General features: G+C 44.9%; 1 protein-coding gene and 1 long non-coding RNA gene across 11 annotated transcripts in view; one reads left to right on the plus strand and one right to left on the minus strand.

Moving 5' to 3' along the window:
- Positions 1–6,950: 6,950 nt before the first annotated feature.
- LOC118992590 (uncharacterized) lies at positions 6,951–8,481 on the minus strand. The gene is made up of 2 exons (XR_005067652.1): positions 8,083–8,481; positions 6,951–7,635 (listed from the first exon to the last, which is right to left on the minus strand). It is a non-coding gene; the product is annotated as an uncharacterized LOC118992590 (long non-coding RNA).
- Positions 7,627–25,167, plus strand: part of SEMA6D (semaphorin 6D) — a 54,136-nt gene continuing 36,595 nt past the window's right edge. For 9 of the 10 annotated variants that reach the window (XM_037054554.1, XM_037054557.1, XM_037054561.1 and 6 more), the window contains exon 1: positions 7,627–7,738. The gene's annotated coding sequence lies outside the window, so the exon portion shown is untranslated. Of the gene's footprint in view, positions 7,739–8,613; positions 8,830–25,167 lie in introns of those variants that run through there. The other variant, XM_037054555.1, reaches the window with a different exon arrangement.

Consider the following 25,167-nt stretch of genomic DNA (forward strand, 5'->3'; position numbering starts at 1 on the left):
GAGAGAAACGTCAATGTGTAGTTGCCTCTCAAGCACCCCCCACTGCAAACCTGGCTTGCAACCCAGGCTTGTGCCCTGACTGGGAATCGAACCGGTGACCCTTTGGCTTGCAGGCCATCACTCAATCCACTGAGCCACACCAGCAAGGGCGGTTTCCTCTTATTTTAATATAAGGTCGATGACTTAAAAATGAGAAAGTGACCCACGGAAATTATCTTTATAAAACATACTTTGAGTAAACACATTTAATAGTATGCTTTGGTCCTGAGTAGGTATTATTCATTAGCAAATAATTGCACAACTGGAATTCTTAATTAAAATTTTTGATGAGAAATGAATGCGTTTGTTCTGTAATTATGACCCGGACTCAGAATGTATTGGAGCGGTTTATGAACACAGTTCCAAAGATTTTAACATAGCAAAGAACTCACAAAGGCTTCGAACAAGAACTCAGAGAGAAACCCCCCCACCCCACCCCCGTGTGTGTGCATGAATCCAGATGCACTACAAATTTGAAAGTCCATCACTGAGCACAAACTTAACATGGAAATGCTCTCATTTAATCACTGTGTGATGATGTTGAAAACCTCTAAACAGTCCTCTGGAACTTTCCGGATCTTCCAGAAGGGCTCTTGGCCCAACGGTTCCTTCCTTCAGCTTTCTTATCAAAATACAAATTCAGACAATGGCAAACTCTGTGAGGATCCTTATCCAAGCTTTTCCTCGAAAAGACAAGTCTGAAGGGGTTTTTCAGCTGAAAAAAATCTGTACCCTAACAGTTATTCCTAAAGTACACAGAAGTACGGTTAAGCAATTCCAGTGGAATTACCATCATTTTAGACAGCCATTGAGGGGGAGCTCATTCTTGACCACAGTCGAGTGAATTGGATAATGTTTAATTTGCTAGGGTTGCTAGGGTCAACCTGGTGAGAAAGTCTGTTATAAACATTTACAAGCCTTAAGTGTTTTTACCTGTTGGCTGTCAACTGATGATAGGTTCTTGGTTCAAAGTCCAAAGAGTTCTGGTGACAAGGAGAACTTAGGCAGAGCACTCTGTGGAACCAGCCAAAGGTTAGACAGACTGTAGGTTTTTCCTGAGCCTCCTTCTAGGACACTGATGGAACCCCTGTAACTGGGGCTGGCGGAGAGAGCATGACCTCCGGTCACCTCCTTTGTGTTGCTGCTGACTCAGTGACACCATGCCCCAGACCCAGATTTAAACACTGTTGGCCAAATGTATCTTCCCATGTGCTGCTGGGCCTTGCCAGCGCATCACAGCTTAACAGGACATTTGGGATTTTAGAAAAGTCCTGTAATTAAGGTGGACCGGAAAGAGTGTTTGCTATTGATTTTTATCCCAGAATATCAACTTCTTCCTGTCCCCCACACACTTATCCCCCTTCAGTCCTTGCCTATACTCTCTCCTTTGTAACCAACCAGCAGCACAAATGGTTCCGGGCAATCAGCTGGCTCCGAACCTCGACCTACTACAGTACTTCCTGTATGCATTCAGGGATTCGGGTGTTTTTCTTTCGGTTGTGTGTGTGCATGAAAGTTGCAGTTGTACTGCCCTAACCATTAATTGCAACATTTACAAACTAACTAGTAAGGTTTATTTTAATAAAAATGGGCATGCGGTTAAATGGGTCTTTTTTCTCAATACTTCTAAGTGATTCAGAGATGCATACATAATAGAATGTCTATAATGCACAGAGGTTTAAACTTAACTCTGCTGTAAACCCCATTGCAGAGTTCCTGACACTCGCTTGTATACAACAAGCCAAAACAATCAAAGAGTTAGCAATTGAAGCACATTTTAACCTAGCTTTGAGCAACTGGTTGTGTGTTTTTAAATGATTTATTTTCTGTGTTATCCAAGACATACTGTTTCAAACATATACTCTTTCCATGGTTTCATAGCTCAGTGTCCTAAAAAGAAAAGTAGGCCCGAGAGTAGACCTGTGTTGGACCCTAGACGCCATCATCTGCTAGGGCTAAAACCCTAAGATAGTTAACTTAACAAGCTGAGTTTCTTTGTTCCTAAATGACGCCTGTCTCCAAGAATAGTGGTAAGAATTAAGTGACACTATTGTGACTCGCCAGCATCTGGGATGAAACAGGTATACAGTTAGTTTCTTCTTCTTTTTTTTAAAGATTTTATTTATTTATCTTTAGAGAGGAAGGGAAGGAGAGAAGGAGAGAAATGTTAATGTATGGTTGCCTCTCATGAGTCCCCTGCTGGGAATTGGCTTGCAACCCAGGCATGTGCCCTGACTGGGAATCGAACTGCGATCATGTGATTCACAGGCCCGCTCTCAGTCCACTGAGCTACACCAGCCAGAGCAGTTTCTTCTTCTTTTGTTGATTTTAATTTTAACATTGACTTAAGGGGGAAAAAAGATTAAAGATTAGGCAAGGGAGGTTTGTTTTTTAAAACAATCCTCCCTTGCCTAATCTTTAATCTTTAATACTTTTTTAAAAGTATTTTAGAAAAACTTAGATAAAAAGTTCTAATTCTCTACTACTTTAGGTTATTTTCATTCTCTTTCTTCCTTGTTAAGACATTCTAACATTTAATAGATATCGCTCAGCCCCAGTTCTTCAAGGTCACAGGCTTGGTCACTGTAAATTGGTGGAGAAACAGCTGTCAGGAGTTTCCATCTGCTGGGATGTGAGCTGGCACCCCTGTACCCGAACTATTTCTTCCCAAAGTACACAGAAGTATGATTAAGCAATTCCAGTGGAATTACCATCGTTTTATTTGGGCCTCCCTCCAAAAAAAATTATTTTGCTTCTTTTGCTGTTTGTTCAAAAGATCTTTGACAAAGTAGTGATAGCATTCCTATCTCTTGTCTGTTTTCAGACGAGTTAGCATTATTAAAGGCTGTTTGATGTTCATCTTTCTTTTTTTATTTTTTATTTTTTACAGACTTTATTTATTTATCTTTAGAGGGGAAGGAGAGCGGGAGAGAAACATCAATGTATGGTTGCCTTTCATGAGTCCCCTGCAGGGAACCGGCCTGCAACCCAGGCATGTGCCCTGACTGGGAATTGAACTGTGGTCCTTTGCTTCGTAGGCCCGTGCTCAATCCACTGAGCTACACCAGCCAGGGCTTGACGTTCATCTTTATGATGGAGAAAAGCTTAACTCTTTCATTGGGCTTGCACCCTCAGTGGCCTTCCACGCAGCACCTGCAGAGTCATTAGCAAAATTAGATAAGCAACTGATTTGTTATTTCTATAAATGCATGATGCATTCCCTTTACTCAGAGAGGACAGCAAAAATTATTCATGCTAGGGGCGGGTAATCCAAATGCCTAAAAAAGCACATTTTTATCATTCCAAATATAAGCCTAGCTGTGGGGGTACACTATAATAGCGCATAACAATAGAAATGAATTATGTCAGTAAACTCTTGAAGATTTACTATGATAAATATTTTTCATTAAAGTGAAGCATCTTGGCAGAGTCACTTCATATATGCAGACGACTGACACACGGAGGCCAGCTGTGCCTATGCAGATACCGAGATGTGGGCCTATAGTATTAATGGTTTATCACGTCCTGGAGAGCTTAGATTAGTTTTGGAAGCAATCTGGCCACAGAAGCACTTTCTATAATGTGCAAATGCAAGGAATGCTATATGTGTTCTTCCAATTAAAGTCATCACAGACTCTGGAGCTGCCTTCGAAATTTCAATACCTCTATGTTTTTATTTCGAAACATGAAAGTTTGCATCCTGATCTGTATTATTCATTAAAATTCATACAAACATTATTTCACTTTGGATAGTGAATAGTGAACCTGAATTAATAAGCACACACACCCCAATGAGGGAATGAAGGAGATGGAATGGAACAAAAATTCGTTGCAAACCCATTGTGTACCATGTACCCAACACTTTCATTTTAAATCTCACATTTATTGTGAGGTGGGGTTAAGTGTCTGATTCAATTCTACAGGATTCTAAGATTGTGTGCCTTCAGGGCATATGCCGTAACATTGACTAATATTCATTTGGTGCTTGCTGCTGTTCCAGGTAAGATGCTAAACACTCGACACGCATTATCGCCTTCAGTCTTTGTGAAATCCATCCGAAACATTGCTACCCGCCGTTTCACAGACGAGGAGACTGAAGCACAGTGTGATTGAATAAGATCCCAAGAGGAAGTGTCTGATTTTGAATCCAATTGTCTAATGTTCCAAAACCTTCTATTAACTGTGCCCTCACTCTTAAAACTGTTATGAAAACTAATAGGTAAGATTCGGATCCTATTTAGTTACTATCTTCGTGGACCTTAGCGAGTCATTTACACCCTCTAAGCCTCAATTCCCTCTTATACAAAATGAAGACAATAGTAGTGTGTACCTCATAGACCTGCTGTGAGTTGATATTTGCTTAGAACAGCATTTAGCATATATTGAGCATCAACGTTTTGTTTAACAACTGCAGTATTTAAAGAGTGGTACTCTCTGATGATTGATACAATTTTATTGACTATTACACACAGATTTACCCTAATTTCCAGTTAGCTTTCACTCTTAAAACTGGATTGGAAATAAAACAGAAATAAAATTCTGAACTTTACTTTTGAAGTACATAAGCAAAAAATAGATTGTAAATTAGGTTACTACTTACCATGGATGAGAGAGGTATGCAGATAATACCATAAAGCATAGTCACCAACCACCTACAGCACTGAGTCCTTTAAGTGGCCTTTCCGGGGACAGAAAAAGCAAAATAGCTTCCTTCCCTCCCTTCCTTCATCATTCGCTCTTCCCACAAACACCCTTTCACAGGTACTATGCTTGCCCAGGTGAATAAAGCCCTTCTTTGGAGGAGCACACAATTTAAAGATGACTATACTGTCTGGTTTGGCACATAAAACAATGTGAACAAGTTCAAGGTTCCCTGATCAGATCTGTGTAACAAGTATTTACTGAGTATCCATTAGAAACCAGGCACTGGGCTAGGCACTGTTGCTGCCCAGGTAGGGAAGACACCATCTCTGCCGCTAAGCAGCAGCCCATAGGGAAGGCATCCGAAACAGATACTTTCCCTTCAGCCTGGTAAGTCACGTAAGTGAACTCACTGGGAGAGCACAGGAGAGAGGGGCTACACCCATTCCAGGGGCAGTGGGACGGGGAAAATGTTGACATCTAACCAATATGTTTGTTCAAAGTCAAGAAACGCAGACATTAAAGGGCATCATTTATGGGGATACCCCAGAAATCAGAGATGCCACAAGATGTCACAGGTTGGGGAGCAACCTGTTTTCAGCATAAGGCGGTGGTTGGGGTGCGGGGTCAGACTAGAGAAGTACGCAAGGCTAACAGGTTAAAAGTGTGTGAAATCAGCGGAAAGGGCCAGATGCGAATAAACTGCACAAAGGGTGAGCAGTTTCCTTAGAATTCTTTCCACTGAAACCCAAATAAAAAGAGTGCCATTTCTCTGATTCTGGGAACCATGGAAATGATCAATCCTTAATAAGTCAAAGTCGTATTGATCCTGACCAAAAGACGAAGGGTGATTCCTTGGAGGTCAGTGGACTGTCCACTTCCCGACCTCTGTCCCCCCCAGCAAGCCAAACAAAGGGATTGGCTCTAAGGGTCTAGACTGATATTGAAAGTGAGAAGGTGTCTAATTTTGGGTTCGAAGTGACCTATTACCATATCCTTCTGCATTGTAAAGTTGTTTCATTCCTGGATCTACGAACTCAGTCCAGGACCCTGTCACCTGCACTCTGTCAGGTGACTCACTGGAGAGGGTGGCATCGCTGAACTTCCACGAAGAATCCAGAATCCAGAGGACTGAACCTCTTCTCTTTGCTGCTGCTGCAGCAGATGCAGCACAACTCCTGAGCTTTCTGCTTCCAGGTGGGTGGCAGTCTGGTTCCTCACCAAGCCAGTGGTCACCTTCCCGCATCTTCATTCAGGGCACAGAGCCCTCTGCCTGCAGCGGGGCTCGCTCCCTTGATGGACAAAACGCGGAATGACTGGATGCCAGTAAAACAAGCACAGTTTTCTGGGTCAGAAGTTGGCTGGGGAAGGGCCCTGACTGCCAAGTAACTTGCAATGATGTCAGATCCCAGCACAACCCAAAAAACCAGCCACCCAGCCAACAATAGCCTTAACAACAACAACAAAAAATGAAAGAGCTATGTTGCCAAAGCTGTTCTTTCCGCCCCCCCCCACCCCTTTCTTCCAATAGAAAGAACAGCAGGAAGAGAGTTGATATCTTAAAAGCCACCCCCCCTCCTCTTTCCTCCTCCTTCATTTTGGTAAGAAAGTGTTAACTACCCAGGAAACAGTCCTCCTGATGAGTCTGTCAGCAAGCAGATCCTTGAGGTGTCTTTCCTGAGTTTCTTTTCAAGGCTGTCAGTGGACGGTTCAGAAACAACTCCGAATAGGGTATTTTCCCAATGTAATCTTGCAACTTTGTGCTGAGGAAAAAGCAGGAACCCTCAAGGAAAGGAAAATCCTTTTTCTGCCCCCATCTTCCCTCTTTCAGGGTAATTAACCATACTCAAATGAAAATTGAAAGTTTGGCGAAAAGGCTACTCCTCTTTCTTTTCCTTTAAATAGAGCACCATGGTTCATTCCAGCCATTTAGAGCCCTCGGTGATTCATAATTCAACTGGAAATTAGGAAAAACGCAGCCCATTCTTGGAAATGAAGTTTGAATTCAGATCCTCTTGTTTTGGAATACATGATTTTTTTTTCTTTCATCCGTGACAGTCAGTTTTAAATGATGTCACTTCAAGGACGTTCTCATTTCTCCCACAACATATTACACGAAACATTTGCCTGTAAAACCGGCTCATTAGCCTGCAAAATTATACTGTACTGAATGGCTTTCGCTCAAACTAGAAATGGGATTTTTAGTAGGCAATTTCTGTATTTTTTATAAAGATAAAGCAATGTTTGATTGCTTCTTCCCAGCTGTTTTGGTTAGTGGTTATAAAGAAAAATTGGAAGGGGGTAGGGCGAGAAAGATAATATGGGGGCGGGTTTATAAAGATGCGCTTAAAAAACAAATTTTAGATTAGGAAACTAAGGCACAACTTTACAAAGCAACCGCGCTTGCAGCTCAGCTGAGCTGCAATACTTTGTCCTCTGGATAGCTGGAGGAAAGGGGCGGAGTGAGAGAAAGAGGGGAAGAGGGAGAAAAGCAAAAACGCTGCTTCGCAGGCTGCAGCAGCCACCCCGAGCTGGATGAGGCGCTGGGAGTTGCTGGAAGGAGTAGCTCTTCAGAGGTGGGGAGAGGGAGGGAGAGCAGCAGAGCGCCAGGGAGGAGGGACGCGGAGGCCACTGAGGGGTCAGCGGGGCCGCGGCGCCGGGCTGGGGGCCTCCAGGCGGCGCTGGCCGCGGGGCTAGGGCTAGCGCGCCGGGCCACCCGCGCCTCCTGCCGTCCGCGCTTGGGGGTGGGCCCCGCGCCGCCTGACGGATTGACTTGGAGATGGATCGAATTACACCATTTGCCGTGCCTCGATTTGTTTTGCTCCGGCTTCGTCCCGCTGCTGCTGCTGCTGTTGCTGCTGCCGCTGCTGCTGCTGCTGCTGCTGCTGTTGCTGCTGACGCTGCTGCAAGGACCGGTGGTGGCGAATTTCAGGATTATATCAAGGAAGCCAAGATCTAAAGAGACAGAGGGATATATATGTATATTTTGCATTTTTTCTTTCTTTTCTTTTTTTCTTGAACGTGACAAGCTTTATTTTTACCAGACTCCCCCCATGAGGTAAGACCCTTGGGTAAAAATGTGCTAATGCTGTGCTCGCCTGGTGGGGATCGGACCTAGATCCTCGGAGCCTGAATCGAAGCCAGTGTGCGTGTGTGTGTGTGCCTTGTCACTGGAGAGTTGATTTCTTTTCTAACCGGCTTTCTCCGCCTGCCGTGCAAGGGACGCGCACAGGCTGGAGAGGTTTGGCGGACCAGTCAAAACTGGCAGAGCTGGGAGCCTGGGGGAGGGGCATGGGGACTTGGAGGCCCCCCTGCACTGTGCACCCCTTGTGGGGAAAAAGCGATAGAAGGGGGCAAGTAAAAGTTTCTCGCCAGGAAGCGCCAGGTCCGCGCTGCCCTTACCTTAGCAGGGGCAACCTGGGCTGTTACGGTACCGAGCACAGCGTCTCCAGCCAGCAAGGGAGCCGAGCCCAGGCCACAGGAGTGGGCTGCGGGCTCGGCCACCCCCTTCCGCCCGCCCCGGAACGGCGCTGGGACCGCTGGGGTCGGCAGCGCGGGGCCCGGCTAGGAGCGGACGGGCGACTCCTCGCCAGCGACTGAAGAAGGGGCGTAGCACAGCCGCGGGGACCCCAGCAGCTCCCAAGCTTACTCCGGCTACCTGTCAGTGCGCCCCAGTTGTTGCGCCTAGTGGCGAGGGGCGGGGGCTCGGGGCACTTGGCCACCCCCATCCTCGAAGCTCCGGCAGGGGTTCCAGCCCGGAGGGCGGCCACTGACCACCCTCCCTCTCCCCCTGCTGGCGGAGCTCACGGCGGACCGGCTCTGGGGCCGGGGGCTGCCCGCCGCCCACCCCACCTCCCACCCGGCGCCCGGGTTTCTCCTCCCGGCCACTCTCCCCCGCAACTTTCCGTGCTTTGTTCTCCGCCTGGAAATGATTTACGGAAGCGTCTTGGACAGGGTCTCCGCCAGGCAGCAAGAGCCCGGCGCTGAAATGTGTTACGTTCTCATCTACCCATCAATTATGGATGGAAACAAATAAGGAAGAGTCAATTTTGCATGAGCCCCTTCCTCGGCGGCTAGAGGCGTCCAGGAGCTGGGAGGGAACCGCCGCTCGCGTCGGCGGCCGCTGGCAGGGGGATGGTGAGGAGGAAGGTAGGGAAACTTTTATTTCCAGTCTTGTCAGCGATTGTTTGTTCCTGGGTTGCAGTCGGGTTTAGCGCTTCGTTCGTCCTGTCTTACTCTTGGATTGAAATAAGAGGTCATAAAGGACTTAAAGGTGTGGATCAGAACTGAATATGAAAAATTTCTGCTAAATCGACTCTCGGGACCAGGACTGTCAGGTGATTGTTTAAATCCTGAACTTGTGAAAAGCTAAATGTCACGGAGCTAAGGCGGAATGAAGTAGCGGAATTAATTACAGTGTTGGAGGAAGTCAGGGGAGAGCTCCCAGTTCGGAGGTGAGCAGTCAGTATCCCAAGTTCTGACATCCCCAACCCTTCATTCCTCTCAGCGGGGTGGTTTTCACACAGAAAGGACGATGGATCCTTATTCTAGATACACAGATTTTGTAAACAGTTATGGGATCTACGACTACCTCTACAGGCGGCTACTTTCCCATAAAAATAACGGTAGTGTTTTCCTTTTCTAAAGAAAATAAGTGTCTAGGGCGATTTCCCCAAGAATTTCCAGCTATTAAGAATTTTGAATCTTCAGAATCTACCTATGTTTGGGGCAGTGAAACAGATTAGTTTGTTTATTTCAAGGTTGAAGCCCTAGGGTAAAGTTTAACATTTTTCTAAACTGGATTGTCTCTGTCTCGCAAAATAGAAATACTTATTTAAAGAATCTTTACAAGGTCTCTTCCTGGTAGAACTGAGCAGTCTGAGCTCAGGGTGATGATTTTACTCTCCTTGTTGGCGGTTTACACAATAGGTTTCCATGCCTGTTTATTCCTGTTGTTGAAAACCCCCCGAGCTCTCTTAGCTGTCTAAGTCGGGAAATTAAGTTGTGTGTAGTCATGTTCAATGTAGTGAGTGACAGGCATATTCTGTCAGCCTGGCAAGTATTACACAAACGTTTACCCTGCCTTAGATAAATAGAAATTGCCAGATAAGCTCTGAGATTTGGGCCTGTGTATATTACCACGAACTTAAACATCTGAAGGTGTGCCATATAAAATATAGCACCACCATAGCTGGGTCTTATTTTTTTTAATTACTGTATATGCTTTGCTAAGCTGGGTCTTTTTTTTTTTTAAATTACTGTATGTGCTTTGATTTCGGTCTCTAGGATGTACTCTCAAAAACACAGTAACCCTCAGATTTCCAAAATGTGTTATTTAGCAGACTATTTCCCTCCATTGGCACATTTGGTTAGATTAACAACCAACTACTGTTTCTCATTGGCTCCTGCAGAATAGTGCTACCTGTCCTTCTTTCTCCTAGAGGCCCTGCACAGATAACCTTTTCTTGAGGCATGTTTCTATGTGGGACAGTGTGCCAGGAATGTTGTGATTTCTCCACCACCAAACAAACAGCTGGTTAACTTGAATTGGATTTAGATTTATGGACATTCTGCACTCTTTTTTTCTGTCATGTCCCCCCTGGTTTGATGGATTTGAAAGATAGCTATGACGTAAACCTATTAGTCCTTAGAGGGAGGACCACTCAGAAATCCAGTTGACTTAGTTCACTGGCTGCTGGCTGCGAGGGAGGGATCTGTCCAGTTACTGCTGTGGGTAAGTGGGCCCCTGGATCCTGTGCCGTGGTTCCCGCTGCTTCAAAGACACACAGGCGAGTAGGCAGGAATCAGAGCTTTGATTCACAAAGATGCCCATAATTTTTAAGGATTTACTGAAACTAGAGAAGTTCTTCACGTCTTGCTGCTCCATCATAATGAACCTTGGTAATTAGCTTAGTCATTGTTCTTGCCTGTGAATTTCACTAAGATACAGGGAGTGAAAAATGCATCTGAAATAGGGTCATTTTTCAGCCTCCTGATGCATTTTATGCAGAGTTAAGAGCCTGGCCGAATGCCTAACCATTATTGGTGTAACCATAGGAGGTGAACTCCTTCCTTAGCATATTGCAGGATAAAATATTACCTTTTATTTCAATTAATAGACTCTAAACTTGCACATTCTAGATTCGTTTCTAGAGGAAGCGAGAGGCACTTGGGGCGCACCAACCACTCAGCATCTACTGAGCGTTACTGTTCACAAGAAGCTGTGCTAGTCAGCGTTCCAGGACCAGGGGAGGCAGACACGTTTCCGTAGGTTAAATTTAAAGCATAAAAAGAAACAGAGATTGGCAAACATACCATTAGGCAAGAAATGTAAATATGCACCCCTTTTCAGGAGGCATATTATCTTGTCCTAGAAATTTGAAAGCAAGATGAATTCTACCAAATATTTACAGAGGTCCAGCCTTCCTGCTTTAAACACTAATAATCCAGTGCACTATTAGCATGCAATTCATGCACTGAAAGTGTCGTTAAAGTGGAAGGTCTCACTTTCCATAGATCGTGTGAATGGACGCACAGTGTGACGATATATCAAAGCCAGAGTCTTAGGTGGCTACTCATTTTTGCGAACTTGCTGCCAACTTCCAGTTGGACAAAAAAGTGTGTTTTGATATATTCCCATGGCATGCAGAGAGAATAAAAATCATATAACTGTACGGAGCATATCACAATCTTGTTACCTGAGGTGGTGGTTGTCTGGCTAACTTCTCCTCAGCCCCTGATGACAGTTGATAACTGTCCCAACAGGAAAACGGGGCAACATTCTCCTTCGAAAAGCCACTGTTTATGTAACCAAGGGCGATCAAATCAGTGGTCCACACAGGTGCCACATGAGGTGTACTTATTTCTCAAACTTCTCTTTGCTATTAAGCTTCTGTTAACTCATCCAGATTAGCATTTTAACAACCCCGAAGTGAACTTCTGCCATTCTCTCCACTTGGACACAGTGTGGAGATCATCCATCATCCTGTCCTTGGCTACAACAGGCTGCTGGCTCTACCACCACTTGGAGCTACACAGAATCCATCTGACTGTGAACAGCACAGCTGGCTACAGCAGTTTTTTCTTCCACACCACTGGCGGCATTGTCTGGCTGTGGTAACTAAAGTTAACACCCAGAACAGGAAGTTTCCATTGTTTGGCAACCTGGGCCTGGGCCCCTCATCCAGTCCTGGGGAGAACACCTGCAGAAACGCTGCCTTGCAGTGGCGTGTTCCACGTAAGAGGGGCCGTGTCTCAACCTTACACGACCCACTGGAAGGCCTCCTTAAGCCTGATACGATTAAACCACGGGAATTACAGAATCAGCAGGAGCCAGTCAGACACCACTGAATCCTAGACCTTCAGAATCCACTCTGTTTGAAAAGAGGAAGGAAAAATGAAGTGTCCTTTATCTTGTGATCCCCAAAGGCTGAACACAGAAAAGACCCTGTTTGGTTCTCTGGAGAACTAAACAGGTTGCTGTTCTGTCCCTTTCCACAAGGAACACGTGCCACCCCTGAATCCGAGACCCATGTCCAAGAGTGCCCAGTGCTTTCTATCACTCTGTCTCCTTTTTACTCAATAAGAGATCTGCTACAGCAGCCATTGCTTATTAAAGCAAGAGCGATGTGCACTAGGTGGATATGCTTGTGAAGGGGCATTGCCAAGCTTAAAAAAAATAAAAACTGGTGTCATTAGAAGTATTGCCTTTGGACTTTGATGTAGGAAGGGACATTGGATGCACCTCGTGTTCTGGAGGGAGACGGCATCTTTGCTTCTTATCCTAATAGTTACGGATGGAGTCAGCCATGAACCGCTGGGGTGCTCGTGTGCAGACTGCAAAAAGGAACTGATGCTTTTCCTCCCACCTTCTGAGTTCTTCTAGCTGGGCTAATAATCAAATTAACAGAGATAGATTAACGGGAGAAAAATCAAATTCAGTACATGTGCATGGGTGTTTCACACAGGCATGAAAATTCCAAAGACAGTGAGGCCACATTGGGTGTGTAAGACATTTGTGGACGAAGGATAAATGGGTAGAATGGGGCATTAGGTTTCAAAAATGAGAATGGGTGGTTTCCAGGTAGTTGAGGAGGAGCAGAACACACTTGGCAGTTAAATGCTTGCTAGGCAAACCAGTAGTTACCTAGCGGACAGGCCCCTGCCTGAAAAGCCCTCTTACTTACCCCACTTAATTCAAATTAGGGTTAGGCCGACAGCCTAAAGTCTCCTTCCTGAAGCAGGTTTATCTGTCTGAATCTCAGGGCAGGAGGGGGGAAGGGTCAAAGTTCTGAGTCCTTTGTTTCTTAATAAACAGCTTAAAATCAGTCTCCAGAAAGGCTGGTTCTGGGTGGCAAAGCTATAGCTCCCTTCAGTGCGATGATGCTTCTAATGATAAAGAGAAAGAGGAGAAAACGCAGCCACTTGTTGGTGGTCGGCTTACAAAATTCTAGGCACCATCCAAGATGTTTATCTTCATTATATCATCTCCCCCCCCCCCCCCCCACACACACACACAACTGCCTCAGGTAGGTTCTAGATCCATCACTGCGTGGCCGAAAAAGACACTCAGGCCCCTGAGAAGTCAGGTTCTTTTCCTAAGGTCACAGGGCAGAGGCGGGTGAGGCAGGCTTTGAACTAGGTCTGTGCTGAGTTGTTTCCAGGAACACGGGCCATTCATTCTGCAGTTTTTTGAGTTTCTGATAGTTCTGACATTTGTTTTAAAAAAAAGAGTTAGATTCTGAGGGAAAATTTTCTGTTGCCTAAAATGATATGTGCAGATTGGGTATGCACTTAAATGTTAACCTTTCTCTGAACTAAATAGTAACATTGTGCTCTTCTTTCCTTTTTATTCCTGGTGACCAAATAATTGTGACACACTCTTCTTTTCAAGTGTCATGGAACAGTGATCCTCTCCCGCCATTCTTCTGCCCGTTAGACTTTCCTGTCCAAAATTACAGTGGCGGGGGACAAATGACAGAATCCATCACTCTCCACCAAAAAGTGCTCCTGCATCAGGGTGCGACTGACATTCATTTCCCTGATCTTGGCAGGTAAAGACCCGTTCTGTATTCTTGTCCCATTTCCCAGGAGTGTTTATGGGCCCCATCAGCAGGGACAGTGAGAACAGCAGCTGTTCAAGCATTAGTGACATCAGAAGGGAAAGTGTAGTACTGACGTTTGAGTAGGTATTGTCTGGTAATATACATCAGTCTTGGTTAGGACCCGTTGTGAGAATCCTCTCACCTCAATGAGTCATCAGACACATCGTTAAAAACCGGGCACTTTTGCATCAGCGTGGTGGTGTTCTCTTTTATTCAGTATTCCCACGGGAGGGAAGAAAAACAAACCCACATGACTACTGTAATAATGCTGAAACTTCAGGTTTTCCAACATATATTTTTGGGAAGGAAATATGGGTTTTAAAAAGTTCAGTCTGTTGTTGGTACATGTATAATAAGGCCTCAAGATGATCTGAATTACTTAGCCTATTATTGGAGTGTGTATTTAAAAATAAAGTCTGGCGTTTCTGCTCAGCCGAGAAACTGGCACTTAGGAACCAGAGCAGATGAAGCTCTTTGAGAAAATACCGCTTCCACTCTCAGGTGCCGGCTGTCGGCAAAGCAGGGACTCAGACTCCCCTGCGTCTGCATCGGCCTTGGCCTTGCATGTCATTCTGAGGGTCTCGGGGAGCTCTTCTGGTCTGCAGAACTGTCTACAGGTATCAGTAAGTCCCCAGACCTCTCCTGGGTAATTGGTGGATGGAGTAAATATATTTGTAAAGCTATAGGAGGAGGAGTTAAGGATGCTGCCATTTTGGGTGGTATCGGTGAAGCATGTTTCTGTTTTTGCCACTTGTTCATCCTGCTCACTTTTCCCAAGTGTCTATGCTTTACAGGTTGGTGCCAGGGTGGGGAGAGGGTTCAGAGAGGAACATGACGCAGTTCCAGAGCTCTGTCTGGGACCCTACCGAGCGGCATTGGGAAAAGACGAGGTTGAGGTCGACGTAGCCATAATAAAAGGGCAAGCGTTTTCAGTGTTGGGAAACATGCACCCAGACCTATGGAAACTGACGGGAGTGAGAGGTTATTTCTGGTGAGAGTGGTCAGAGAAGGCTTTGTGGAGCCACTGATATTTGAGCTGGTCCTTGAACTAGGTGGGATTTGGACAGGTGGACAGTGAGGGGCAGTGGGGGAGGTGGGGAGAAGGAGGGCATTCCAGGCATAGAGAACAGCTTAGGCAAAGGCCCTGGGGTGGGGGTGGGGGTCTAGATCAGTTGTCCACGTTTGAGTACTAACCTAGGACAGGCTTGCATTTCAGGTGTGAAGAGGCAGTTTGTCTGGCAATCCACAACTATTTCTTGTCCCTGGTCAACTGTACTTAGCCATTTGCAGATGGCCCTGCTGCTTAAGCCGTCAGAATGAATGGGATCAATCTTGTGATGACTCAGCAGATTGTTCCTTGATCAGAACTGAACCCCCCTCCCCCATGTCAACTGCCAAATGGTTCGATGTTGCACGGGAACATTGCGGAGGACGGGATGGCATGATTTGCCTCAAATTTCCTGGGAAGGTGGCTTCTCCCACAGTATTGTTTAGCAGACCCAGCCCAGAAAGTCTGCTGCCTCGTAGGCTTCATCTTTTTTCTTTAACGTGAAAGGATTCTAGACAGATTCTATAAAGAGTGAATCGCATACATATGAGAATTTTTGGTGGTGGGAGAAGGGACTGTGGAGGTAGGCAGTGGGAGAGAGAGTAGAAACACTGTTGAAACTGAGAAAATGGTAAGGAGTTGGCCTCTAGGTGCTCATAGCCTGCAGCCCCAAGAGGCCGACTGCCTGTTCCCCTCTAAGTTAGCAGAGTGAGTGACACATCATTGATGAGCAGCAAATATTTCAGTGCGTGTTCACTGAGTCTGACTTTTTAATACATTGCAGTTAGAGCCTGCGGTGGCTGGTGAGCTGTGCAAGAAATGGGGTTGGCGCTCTTGACTGTCTTTTGGTAATAGGGAAAAACAGTAGATGACTTGGAAAGTTACTAATCCTTCCTTTTTGAAAACCCCATCTGTTAAGAGTCTCTTGGGGTTCAGCACCCCTTTCTGGGTCTGAGCTTTCAAGATAAACATGTCCCCCATTAATGGCTCCCCAAGACCCCACTGTCGGAACTCCCTCCTCTTCTGCCTCCCTCCATGCCCATTTCTACTCCAAGCTGCTGCACTGTTTGGGTATGGGGGTCGTTTTCAAGCCATCATTGACCCCTTGAGTTAACATAAACTGTAATCCACCAAGTGGTTAAGTGTATTAGTGGACTTGGTAAGTTTTGTGGAAGGAAAGACTGGAGGTTCTGTCTAGTATAAGCATGCTTATTAGAACACATAATAAAAAAGTAGAATGAAAACATTTACATTAGGGAGTGATTAAGCCAATTGCTTTGCCAAGAATTGCTCCAGTAGTTTAATTTTCCTTGGTATATTTACGTCTTTTGCAAGTTAACAGTTACATGGCAGACAGAGTCTTAAGTCCGAAGAATCACTGCCAATGAAAGATCAATCAGAAATTATAAAATAGGTCAGTGGGGAAAAGGATTAAGCCTACGCAAAATCAGTATCAGGAACCTTTCAGGAATATTCCAGTGATGTAAAGCAGAGAACCTGTTGAGTCTAGTAATTAGTCTGGCTCCCACCCAGTTACTTTGTGAAGTGAAGGGCATGCTCCCCACTCCTCCCCTCATAGAGCACAGTTGCCTTCCAGACAGGACCGAAAATAACCTGGCCTGGCTCAGCTCGCCTACTAATAACAGACAGTGCTTACTGTGTGCTATAGCACTGTGCCTAGAACTTTAAATATGTTACCTAATTTAATCCTCAGGCTGCCTCTGAGAGTGTAGGACTAATAGCTAAGAGGTAGCATTTATTGACTATGTGTCTGATACTCAGCAAGTGTATATATTGAATTACTTGAGCCCTGCCTTGTGTGGCTCAGTGGATTGAGTGCCAGCCTACGAACCAAAGGGTGAAAGGTTCTATTCCCAGTCAGGGCACATGCTTGAATTGTGGGCCAGGTCCCCAGTAGCGGGTGTGGCAGCCACACAATGATGCTTTTTTCCATCTCTTTCTCTCTCCCTTCCTCTTTGTCTAAAAATAAATAAATGAAATCTTTAAAAAAATAAATCATTTGATCAGCATTCTATGAAGTGGATACTGTTATTAATAACATCAGCACACAGTGGGAAACTGAGGGATGGGAGACTTACGTGATTTCCCCAAGTCGAACAGCTAATGAGTAGTGAACCAGGGGCTTGGAATCCTAAGAAGCAGCGCAGTAGGGGGGTTAAGGACATGAACTCTGAAGCCAGCTTTTTGTGGTATGAGTACTGGCTGTGTGACTGCTAAGCTGTGTGATCTTGAGCAAATTACATAATATCTCTGAGCCTCAGTTTCACCACATAAAAGGTGGATGATGCTGGGTAGTGCCCAGCTGGCAGGGTGGTTGTGAGATAATGAACTACTGTGTGGGCAGTGAGTAGAGTAGTGCTTGGCGTGCAGGGAGTGCTGTGTGTGTCTCGGGGTCTATTCAAGAAGAGTGAGTGCAGTCAGGCTCCAGAGCCCTCGTGCTTGCCCTCGACACTGCACTGCTTTTTCATCTTATGTCTTTCACTGATCCATATACCTTGAAGCCAGGTTCACAACCAAGCTACCATCCCCCACCCCCACCCCCGCCCCCTGCCTACTACACTTGACACAGATTCAGCCTGATTGGAAAGGAGAATTTGGCAGGAGGGGTCCAGTGGCCGGGAGATTTACCCCAGACCTTGACGTCCAGTTGCCTGACCCTCTGACCATAACCCAGATTTCAGCTGTTTCAGACTCACGGTGTCAGAAAATCAGACTGTCACTGTTGGTTGTGTCCAGGGACAAATGTAGATGATCTGCATGTGTTCTCTGCTGGTGGCCCCCTGGGCTGAGGAAAGCTTGGATAACACCGGAAATTCAGGCACACTCCTGGACCATCCTTGCCTTCACCCACACCTTTGATCTCTACCAGTGGTCCTCAAACTTTAAATGTCATCAGACTCCCTTAGGGTTGGAAAACAAATTCTCAGGGCCCCAACACCAGTGGGTCTAGGATGGGCCCAGGAGTCTGCATTGTTAACAAACACCTCGAAAGACTTGTGCCCCATTTTGTCCCTGGACCACACTTTGAGAAATGATGGTCGAGTGCAGCCGGGGCACTTGACTTCAAAGCTAGTGTTGTAGGCTACTCCGTAGGAGAGCCAAAGCCTCTGTCTGCAGCATGAAGAGAATGCTTAGGAGCTGAAGGCTTCCCGGCTGACTCATGAAAGAGCAAGAAAGTAAAATAAAATCTACTCAAAGCTAAAGAGGGCTTTTTTTTTTCCAGTCTGCAAAGGAGCTTTACAGAGAGCAGAGACTAAGAAAGAAAAAGGGCGCTCACTTATTTCTGCTGACTGGCCTGTATCATTTCATAAATGGAGTCGTAGGCCAGTATTCACAGCAACGTTTTTGATTTAATGATAAACAGAGATAAGGGTAATCAAACTTCATGCTTCAGGGCATAAGGTGATTGCCTGCTGCGGTCAGGATGGAATTTTTTTCTCTTGTGTTTTGCACAATTGACTAGCTGCATTAGATAGAGTGCTCAGGCTGTGTTTGGGGAAACCGGGCCTCCAGGCCCTGGCAGAAAACTCCCCCCGCCCCCCGCCCCCGTATGAGTTCATCCGGGAACCGGTCTGTTGTGCGATGAACAACCCCATCGTCAGTTTCGTTTTTACGTGAAGGTTCCTCATTCTGTGTGTATTTCTGTAAGCCACATGTTGAGACTGGAATCTTACTGTGTTTACAACGAGATGACCTAGATCCCTCCTTTGGGCAGCAGCATACTCCGAGTGCCCCAGGAAGGCACTTCCCCCTCGTCTGTGGACTCACAAGTATAGTGAGCATCAAATAATACAGAGGAGGTGAAGGGGCTTTGTAAAAACCACCCAAGTGCTGCTCAAAATGTAAGGTATTGTTATGATACAGCGAATGACACAGAATCACTATCCATTATAATTAGCAGTATGTAAATCCTCTCTCTATATGATGATACCATGTGCATGATGACAATGAACAGTTATTGAGATCTCAGTCTCTGCCCAGCACTGAAGTGTTTTAGTTACATTTTCTTACGTAATCCTTGGGTCGACCTTTGAGGCACATAGGCTTTTTTACTGTTTTATAGACGAGGACACAGATGTTCAAGGAGCATCAGTTTACTTGCGTAGTAACAACTTCCCACAAACTGAGAGGCCTAAAATGACACAAATGTTATACCTTACAGTTCTGGAGGTCAGAAGGCCCCGAGGAGTTTCACTGGGATGAAGTCAAGGCTGTTCCTTGTGGAGGCTCAAGGGGACAGCCTGTTTCCTTGGCTTTCCCAGCTTCTAGGAGCTGCCTTTATTTCTTCACGTGCGGCCCCTTTATTGTCAGCCGCAGTCGGCTGTGCCCAAGTCCCCAAGTCTGCTTTCGTAGTCACACCTCCTCGGACTTGTGCCTCCCTGTGGTGACAGTGGGCCCACACAGATCCTCGGAGACTGTTTCCCTACTTTAAGATCCTTTATTTAATCACAGATGTCCCTCTTGCTGTTCAAAGCAGCATACTGACAGGTCGGGAACTGAGGCACAGACATCTTTGGGGAGGGATGGAGACCTTGTTCCGTCTGCCACAGTGAAGTCCCTGGCTAAGAACACCCAGTGGCAGAGGCAGGATTCATGCCACGCCTGTCTGACCTCAAAGCCCATAATCTCAACCACTTACTATAAAACCTCCTCCATGCAATCAGTGGAAGAAACAATAAAAATATAGCACGTGAGTGGTGAGGAGGGCCTTGTTACTTTTAGAATGATCAATTGGGGGCTTTTTCATATAATCATTATAGTAGTAATAGCATAAAAATGAACCTTACTGATCTTCAGGTCCTACTTTGTACAAAGCATATTGTGTGTAGTTATCTCTTTCTTGTGAGCATGAATATTATTTTCTTGGTTAACTGAATTTACAGGGTCCCTAAATCCAGTTGTGTTTTGTGAGGTGAGTGAATAAAGGAGCCTTTTGGGGACCAGGGAACCATTTGGGGAGACTTTAGGAAGGTGTTCTAATGGAGCCACCAGTTTAACAAAGATTGGTTGACAAAAAGGGATGGCGATAAGCCAGTCATCCTTTGCAGGTTCTGGCATTGCCTCTGGCTTTGCTGGTCTCTGGGCCAGCTGGGTGGGGTTCCGCAGGTAAAACTACCCCACCCCATTCACTGAAAGCCAAGACCATCTCTAGTTCATGGGACTTGATGTCCTCAGAGGTCTGTGAGAAAAGCAGAAACCTGTGTTCTGCCAAGTCTCCAAAGAACTGTAAACATGTTATTAGAGATCTCTTTCTCCCTCACTTATTTACTTTCTCTCCCTCCCCCTCCCCCCCTTCTCTTTGCTACACACTTAGGTGATATCTAAAGCTTAATGGAATTGTCAAGTTCAAAGTGTGCGCCTGTCACTGCCAAGGCCGACAGAGCAGTTTGAACAAGGAAGAAGAGGACAGAGCTGGGATTCGAAGCCCAGCCTGGCTCAGCTACTAGCCAAGCAGATCTCTGTGGGCAAGGCCTTGGCCTTGCTGGCCTTAGTTTTCTCACTAGAACAGAGGGAGGGGGGGAAGGGCAGCAGAGAGGGTCTGGATGATCCCCACGGGTTATTTTAGTAGTAGGACTCCTGCATGCTATCTTTATTTTCGTATTTTCATTACGTAGGTGGTAGGGTCAAATCTAACGGTGATTTAAAAACTACGAATCCACTTCACATCTGCACATCTAACCAGCTATCTGTAAAAAGAGACAGACAAAAAAATCATCTAACTTCTCAAATTTATTATTGCCATTTACATTTTACAACACTTTGCCCTTTTCTTTCGGGATCACTTAAACTTCATTGCTGCTAATACAGTTTTTAGACTCAATTTTCAGACATATGCGGATAATATTTTCCGTGCGCAGTAATTGCACCTCATTCAGCTCTCAGGTTGATGCGCTACCAATGCCCAATTTCCCCGTAATTTTCAGTTACATCCCTGAAGAGCCGGCCCCCACTGAGCACGTGCGTAGGGCAGACAAGGCAAATGAGTTTCAAAGTAGAAAGCCAAACCCAGCTGCTTGGTAGCGACTGCTGAAGCTTGTGTTGCACAGATTTGTGGGGCCACATGCAAGGTCGGAGGAGAAAGAATGCCCTGATTGATTAGCAAATTCTTCTGAGGGAAAGGGAAAGTGCATGGTTGTGACCTCCACACAGAAAATTTGCCACCTTTGATCCAGAATTTTCTTTAGAGACACATAGCGCCCTTAAAACACTTACTCATTAATGGTCTTGATGATAAGTATTTAATGAGGATGTTATCTGGCATAGCATCTCGGCTAACCGCAGGACAGAATTTTGAATTATCTGACCCATGAGAAGGAAAATAAGTAACTCCTAATGGAGAAGGCACTTTGCTAATGATTACTTTTCCCAGTTCTTACCATTTGCTTTCTTCTGTTGCATATTCCCTCAATTATGCCCCCCACTATTACTAACACTTTATCAAAGAGTCAGAAATGAGATAAGTGATTGTGTTACTACAAATAACACCTTCACCATAGGTGTATAACTGTAGACATATATTAAAATACAACACCACCACACATATACACAGTCACACACGGAGATTTTAAGTGAAAGCTGTCAAAGTTAGATAGACTAGATTGGAATCCCGCCCTGGCTGCTAACTTGATGTAAGAAATTGGGTGTATCACTAGTTTCTCCAAGAGTCTTGGTTCCTTTTCTGTTAAGTAGAGAAAACAGCCTTTATCTTAGACTCAGAAATGCTAAAATCATTACAGAGAATGTGTACAAATTGGCCAGTATTGTTTTTTAGAACACAGTAAGTGCTCAGTCAAGTAGGTGTTACCTACAAGTAAGAGAAAACCCAGCTGGAAATTGCATAAACTATGAAGAAATGTCAGGTCACGTAGTAAGAAGCCCTGAGATGAAGTGGCTCAAAAGCTTCCTCAAAGACTTCCAGGCTGCCTGTGTTCTCTGAGATCTCAGAGAACACCCTGTCCTCACCCTGTCCGCCTGTTCTCGGCTAGCTCTTTGCCTGGTCCCACGAAGACTGGCCTGCTCCAGGTGCACATACAGCAGATCAGGAGACCAAGCCTTCCTAAGAAACCTCTCCTAGCAGTAAAGTTCTCCTCAGTCTCCGTGGACAGCGTCCTGCCGGTGCTCATGCCCTGAGCCTGATATAGTCTTGGGCGGGGGAGAGACCACCACTCCCACAATGCACCGAGATGGAGGACACTCACCAACAGATATGGGAACAAAAGCAGCATTTTCTTGCAAAGTGTTTGCATTTTTACATTACGTGTGTATATTGTGTAAACACAGTGTATATTACATAAGTGTATTCACGTATTTGGCCAGAAATATCGTTCTCCCATTATTTGAAAATGTTTCATACCTAGGACGGAATTTCCATTTAATGAGGCAATTAAAATGATTAAAAGACATGACACTGGAGGGCAGTGCTACAAAAACGCAGACAAAATCTGCAAGATGAATGTGCCTTTATTATGCTTACATATTTTTTCTTAATTTTTTCCTGTAGCTTGTTTTAAATGAGAAATAAGATGTCCCTGCCAGATTAACACTTTGAAACATCATAATAAATATGAGCCATCAGTGCGGAGGCACCTCTCTCTCCGGTTAGGTAGAGACAGAACCACTAGCTCTGTTCTCTTAAACTCCCAGACATTTCATGACTGTAAATTTGCATTTTCTCACGGTTCTTTCTGCAAAACAAACGTTAACCCCTGAAGCTCCAAAGTGAAAGTTGCCTGTATTTTGGCTACATATTACAAATCCTGTATGTACAGGGGAAATTTACCCTCTTCTTTCTCGTCCATGAATGAAGTTTATTACTACAGGTTCCCTGGCTGGAAAGCTTAGCGTGGTTCTTCCTTCATTCTGGATTGTTTAACTAACCTCTTTTCTTAGTCTGGTCATGCAAAAAATTGTCCCTGGGGCCCAATAAAATATGGGTGAGGAGGCTCTATCTTTGTTCAACTTTGTACCTGCCTTTGTACAGTTGGTCTGCCTTGGCAGTGTGCTCTAAAATTAGCCATCTACTTTCAGTATCGGAAATTTACACTTGGTGTTTTATGGTTGTGTTTTTGTTCACCAAAGTGAAACTTCACGCAGGTCTTATCAAAGGAAAGTCGTATTCTCTCACCTGAGAAACAGCCTTGTGGTGTTCTCTGTCTATGAACCTGCACTCTTTTTCCCTCCAGAAAACTCTCATCTCTGCAGGAGTCCACATGGCCTCGGGTCAGATTCTGATTCTGCCACTCAGTCTCTCAGAGCCTCGTTTTCCTTATGGCAAATAGAATAATATGTCTATCCTTAGAGATGCGATGTCTTTCTTCAGAAGGAAATGTATGCAAAGGATTTAGCATGGTATCTGACGTAATAAAAACTCAATATATTGTACTAGTTTTGTTATTAGTACTATTGTTTTCAAATCAAGGTTGCCTAGCAATGTATGAATGAAATATTCATATCTGAAGGGCTTGTAGATTTTGCATATGGATAGGTTCCATAAAACATCTGGATGGCTATTTCTAAATGCACAGAGACAGAAAAAATACAAGACGATTTTGGTAAAATAATCAGCATTTCTTCATCATATAAAAGCACAGTAATGCTACCACATGTTTCATTGCCACTCCCATTTTGGACGTGATTCTGGTGACATAATTGTGTTGGGGCTTGGAAAGTTTATTATGTTGTAAAGTATTTTCAGATTATGATTAATACCCTCAAAAAATGGACCAGGTACTTTTGGTGATTTACTATCTTGACTCAGCCTGACCCTGGGTCTTAGCGATTTCCTAGGTGCCTTCCTTCACTCATTCACTTACTCATTTATCTTTGCAACAGATCATTTTTGAGCATTTTCAGTGATCAAAGAGTCTTCCTTCCCCTTTGCCTTCGTAGAGTCAAAGCCTAGTAAATAATGAAAGCTCATGGCTAGTCAGTTTCCTGGCTATATGAACCCGTGGAGTCACACTCGGCCCTATGCCAAGAGTGCTCTGATCTAGCCATCTTGAAATTTTTAATATTTTTAATGAGGAGCCCCACTATTTAATTTTGTATTGGCCCATGCAAATCAGGTGGCCCGTTCTGATGGCTCCTTCTCACCATTGGTGTTTACTCTGTGTTAATCTGAGTAGACGTACATCAGGTTTTGGAAAGAGGCCCAGACTGGGCTTCTTCCCACTGTAGCACTTACTCAGGAAAGCCGTCCACCTTCTCCAGGCCTTGTTCTCTCAGTTGTAGATGAAGACAACACGGACTGGCCTCCGGGGTCACCGCCGTTCATCTTCGCCCTTCTGGACAGTAAGACTTGAGTGTAAAACGGTGTCAGGCCTGAATTTGGAGGGTAACTGTAGTGACTGAGAACTCAAAATGAGGACCCGGGGGTCAGGGGGTCGATCAGAAGAAAACAAAGTTGAAATCAGAACTCTTTCTTAAGTAGTCAAGCTGTGTAGTTGAAACCTTTGACCTCTAGACTAGTCCTACATAAACATGCTATTTGGTGGTTTTAGAATAGAAAATCAAATTGATTGAGCACTGGCATTATTCTGCTCATTTCATTTGGATTTGAACTCTCCTCTCTATAGATTTTATGTTAATATCTCAGAGGAAATTTAAATCACTCCAGTAGTTTTGCCCCACTTAAAAATAATCTATATCCAAGACCTTAAAACTCTAATATGGAAGTATTGGCACCCTTGAAAATTCTGTACTTTGTAATCCAGGAAGTTTGGTATATTGCAAGATGGTCAAAATATTTAGCCAGCTCTCTGGCACAGGTGCTGACCAATTAACATGGACCCCACAATGTGGTACCAAGTGGATGCCAGCTCTGGGTGAATGCCATGTACTCTTACACTTGGATGTTAGTTTTTAGAAAAAAATGCCACTGTATTAACGGTGGCCTAGATATCTACTTCTACAGAGACTCTGTCTCTCCAAGGTGTAAGAAAGAGATACCCCTCTCTACCCTTGTAAGAACCAAAATCTTTCCTGGTTCAGTCATTCTGACACCCCCGAGAGCATCGTTACAATATCTGAATTAAAACTCATAGCTGTTTAATGGCTAGCAGACTTCAGACACGAATCACAGTTTGCAATCATCATTGGTAGATACACCTTCAGTTCTGCCTGAAGGCACCTTCTACTTGAGCAAATTTTAGCTCACGGGAGAATTTGCAGCTCAAAGAGTCTCCAATCATCATCCAAACATTTGCATCATTAAGTGGACCTTTCCACTTTACAAGCATGCTGCCAGCCTGTTTGAGCAAAAAAGAGATTGGGGTGTGTGTGTGTGGGGGGCGGGGGGCGACCTTCTGTGGTGTT

This window comes from Sturnira hondurensis, unplaced genomic scaffold, assembly GCF_014824575.4.
Source record: "Sturnira hondurensis isolate 20B ecotype Veracruz unplaced genomic scaffold, ASM1482457v3 Scaffold0008196, whole genome shotgun sequence".
Lineage (NCBI taxonomy): Eukaryota > Metazoa > Chordata > Mammalia > Chiroptera > Phyllostomidae > Sturnira > Sturnira hondurensis.